The sequence below is a fragment of the Agrilus planipennis genome, unplaced genomic scaffold, assembly GCF_000699045.2.
Source record: "Agrilus planipennis isolate EAB-ADULT unplaced genomic scaffold, Apla_2.0 scaffold211, whole genome shotgun sequence".
NCBI lineage: Eukaryota > Metazoa > Arthropoda > Insecta > Coleoptera > Buprestidae > Agrilus > Agrilus planipennis.
The window spans coordinates 102,518-106,981 of NW_020438967.1; positions in this window are offsets into that span (position 1 = coordinate 102,518).

A 4,464-nucleotide genomic window follows, 5' to 3' on the forward strand; every position below is an offset into this window, starting at 1 on the left:
GGGTAAGAATAGAACCGACCCAACATTTCAACTAACGTTTTTATTACTTTTAACATGTGTTCACAGAACCTTCGAAACACAATTTCAACGAGTGACTCTATCTCCGCAAATGTTCGTCTGGAGTTTTGGTTTCTTCTCGGAACTTTTGTTTTTTAAAAAGAACTCAAAATCTTTTAAACAAACTTTATTCCTATGAAACACTTTTGGACAATTACTTATTAGCAATACCCTATGGACGGCAGCTAAACAGACATAAAAAGTCTTAAAAGTAAAAGTACAGTAAAGGTGAAGATGCACCTGTATTTATAAATTAAATTAGCTGATGCTGCAATAAGTGCGAAACANCACCTAAGATTGGCGGTGGATCTATTGAAGGGACAGAGTTTATGTAAAAAAAAAAAAAAAAAAAAAAAAAAAATAGTACCAATTAGCATTCGGGAGGACGCCGGTTCAATTCAGGGGTCCGTCTGTCTTGGTTTCCTTGGATCACTTGGGCAAATTCTGGGGCAGTAATATTCCACAGATAATCTTTCATTCTCTTCTGCCTTCATTTCGTCCGTCTCAACTGTCTCACCCGAACCACCACCCACCCATTACCATGATTCCTGGAAGCAGGCCGAAGAGGGCCTTCCGTCCTACCTTCCGGCGTAGTCCTGAGGGTCTGCCCGCCCACCAGCACTACTGGTTGGTGGGAATGAAACTCCCAAGTTTTTTTTTTCAATACCAACAACTCGAATATTCCACTGACCCACGGCAAGGAAGAAGGAGTTCCACCACCAGCCACCCTCAGTTTTTTTTGCTTTCACACAGCCGTTAGCCTCTCAGTGCCAGTTTTGAGTAAGTGTTCCCAACTAGTATTTTTTTGTTTCTTGCTCAGACTCTCTATATAAAAAACATTTCACAACTGGATGACCACTGGCGAACTTACCCTAATCTGTGTTCCGGTTCATTAATTACATGTACAGTGCACAAAACCTTTTACAATTTAGACAATTTAAACTGTTCCTGCTGTGACTTTGAGCCTTTTGTAGTCAAGCTGTTTTCTTGATTTATAACTTATAGCTTCACGAGGAACACTGTAATGAATCGAATTAGTTTGCGATTGTATTTTTGTATATAGCTCTAAAACCGACCCTTTCCCTTACTTAGAATTTCACAACACCTACAACTTTCCAATTCCTTGCGTCAACCAATAGTAGTAACCACCCCACTTAGTTTGGCTTTTAAATACTTATACATGTATTACATTATAGTCAGACTCTCAAACATAAATACGTATCCGGACGCTTTTTCATTTCATGATATTATGGGTCATGAATATTTCAAGTCAAATAGTCATAGTAAGTCGGTTACTAGAAGCATACGGTTCATTGGAGTCCTTTTAAAGGCTCTCGAGGTTTTCCACATCGCGAAATGGGTTAATTAAAGAGACCAATAAGAAGGGCAACAGGATAAAAGAGGCATTAAGAACCTGGAAATAGTCAAAAGCAACAGCAAAGCTAAGAAGCTCAAGACTGACGCTGCCCAGCAAAATAATGGCAACGAAGCAAACGATCAAAACCAAACAAATCTGATGCAATATAACATCAAAATACACAACAGCTTCGAAAAGCTGAATGATGACGACGACATGATTGAATGAAAGCGGTGAAACAGAAGCAGAAAAACAAAAGCAGGAAACAAAAAAGTTAAGACCCCACCGATCACGATTATGACAGAATTTGAGGACTATGCAAAGAACATAAAAGCAATTAAATCACACATAAATGGTGAGTTAAAAACAAGCTATAGTAAAGGTGGACTAAAAATATTCGCAGACAGTCTGGAAGACTACAACGTCATCTGCAATTTACTCAAGACATCAAAAGTGCAGTTCTACACACATGCTCTACCTAACCTCAAACACAAAAGACAAGTGCTAAAGGGCCTACCATTTATACCTACGGAACTTATTGAAGCTGAGCTCAAGGAAAGAGTGTAAGCTGATTAAAATAACAAAAATAAAAACAAAAGAAGAAGACAGATACCCAGTGTAATTAGTAATGTTAGGGTGTACGGAGGAGGCACTTGTAAAGAACAGTAACACTTGAATTACACTATACAACAAGATTGCATTTATTTAATAACGATTACACCTGCAATGTAACAAGCGACCATGCACTACCGCTCCGGCTCTCCATAGAAGTCATACTCTCTCTCATACTTCGCTTCGCGACATGCGCCCTACACCAGACGCTCACACATATACTCATTAGCTACCGCGTTACAACTACATAGGTGGGCACAACAAGTAATGTTCGCAAACGAACAAGACATCAATCAAGTTAAAAAAATCAAGTATATACAAAATGTCAAAATGATATGGGAAATATACCATAATAAAAAAGGTATTACACAGTGTTATAACTGCCAGGCCTTCGGTCACGGGTCAGACTTGTGTCACAAAAGACCATGATGCACCAAGTGCGACCAACCTCACTTGACAAGAGATTGTCCAAAAAAAGATCAATAGGGCACCGTGTACTGTGTCAACTTCAAAAGCCAACACCGAGCAAACACTACAAAGTGTGAAGTGTACATTAAAAGACGTCAGATCATTGAACAAAGAAGGGAGGTTCAACGAAACAGCCAACAAGCCAAAAATCAACAACGGAAAAAACAGCTGCCAACATTTAACCAACAAAATTTTACAAGTCTACCAGGAGCACATGCCAATACACAAGCGAAGACAACAGCCTGGACAAATAAAGCGAAAAAAGACAATGCTTTTAGTTTTAAACAAGCACAAGACTTCCAGGATATATTTGAGCTATTCGAAGAAAATGAAAGCACTATGTGACGTGCAAAAATTACTCAAGCTAGTGAAGGAGCTAAATCAGCGACTTCAAACATGCCAATCAAAGGAGCAACAACTCCTAGAATTTATGGAAATTATGTGTCAAAATGGCAGTACAAAATAAACTGCTTGATAAAATACAGATTGCCCACTGGAATGCCAATGGGCTAGAGCACAAATTTGACGAAATACTAACTTTCATCAAGGCAAACGGCATAGACATTGCAATGATAACTGAGACAAAATTCACATCAAGAAATAACATAAAAGCCCACGGCTTTGAGGTCTACAGAAAAGACAGAGATGGAGATCCTGCAGGGGGAGGACTGCTTATACTACTCAACAACAAAATAACAAACACTCAACTGCAACTTGAAACATCCACAATGGAGTCACTGGCAATACAGCTGCCCAACAACATGACAGTAGTCAATTATACAGCAGAATTCAGTCAAGAAATTACAGATCTATTAAAAAAAGGAATAGACTGAGAGAAAACTATCAAAGACCCTCCGATATATTAGTAAACAAAGATTTGAGGTTAGCAAATTAATTAAACAAAAAATTAAATTAAAAATAACAAAGATTAGTGCGATAAGTTAAGTATATTAAATGTTAAAGATAACTCACTATGGAAATGTGTCAAATCGTTCACAAAAATACTGACGTTGCATGGACCAAACGGGCTAGTTTTCACTGACAAAGATAAAGCAGATGTCTTAGCTGATAATTATAAAGGGGTGCATCACCTGACTGAGAACTTTGGCTCTACAGAGCTAAAGGACGACGTTGGGGAAGTGTGCCTAGAATTAATGAACACAGGCTTCGCCGGATGATGATCTAAAAAAGCTCCAGGCAGCGACGATATAGAAAATATTGTTCATAAAAATCTGCCCATGAGAGCGCTAATTCATTTAACAAATGTATTTAACTCATGCTTAAAGCTGTCTTACTTTCCTGAAAAATGGAAAAAAGCCGTTATACTCTCCTTTCCCACACCGGGTACTGACAAGACTTTTCCACAAAATTATAGACCGATAAGCTTACTGTCCACAGTAAGTAAGATTTTTGAGACTCCTAGATCATATAAATGAAAACAATATTTTAAACAGTGAGCCGTTCGGTTTTTGGTGAAAATCACGGCACAGTACAACAGCTAGTAAGAATAACAAGCTTAATCAGGAATAACTTTAACATAAACAGGTCCTTCTCGACATCTAGAAGGCGTTCGACACTACGTGGCACGAAGGCCTAATCTACAGATTGAATAGAGCTCAGGTTCCTATATACATAATCAAACCTATACAAGTCTACCTTAAAAATAGAACGTTCCAAATTAAAGTCGGTAGGGCGCTATCCAGAACACAGACAGTAGTGGCAAGTTTACCCCAGGTTTCAATCCTGGGACTCATGCTATTCATATTACTCATAAATGATATACCAAAAAATAAAAATACGGAGATCGTTCTCTTAGCGGATGATACAGGCATTCTAGCCCATTCATAGAGCAGATCCCAATCTCTAAAATATGTGCAGGAACACTTAAAGGAACTTGAGGTCTATTATAACAGTTGGAAAATTAAAGGCTGGCCGTTTATACGAGTGAATAGTAGACTTTCATTTTGTGT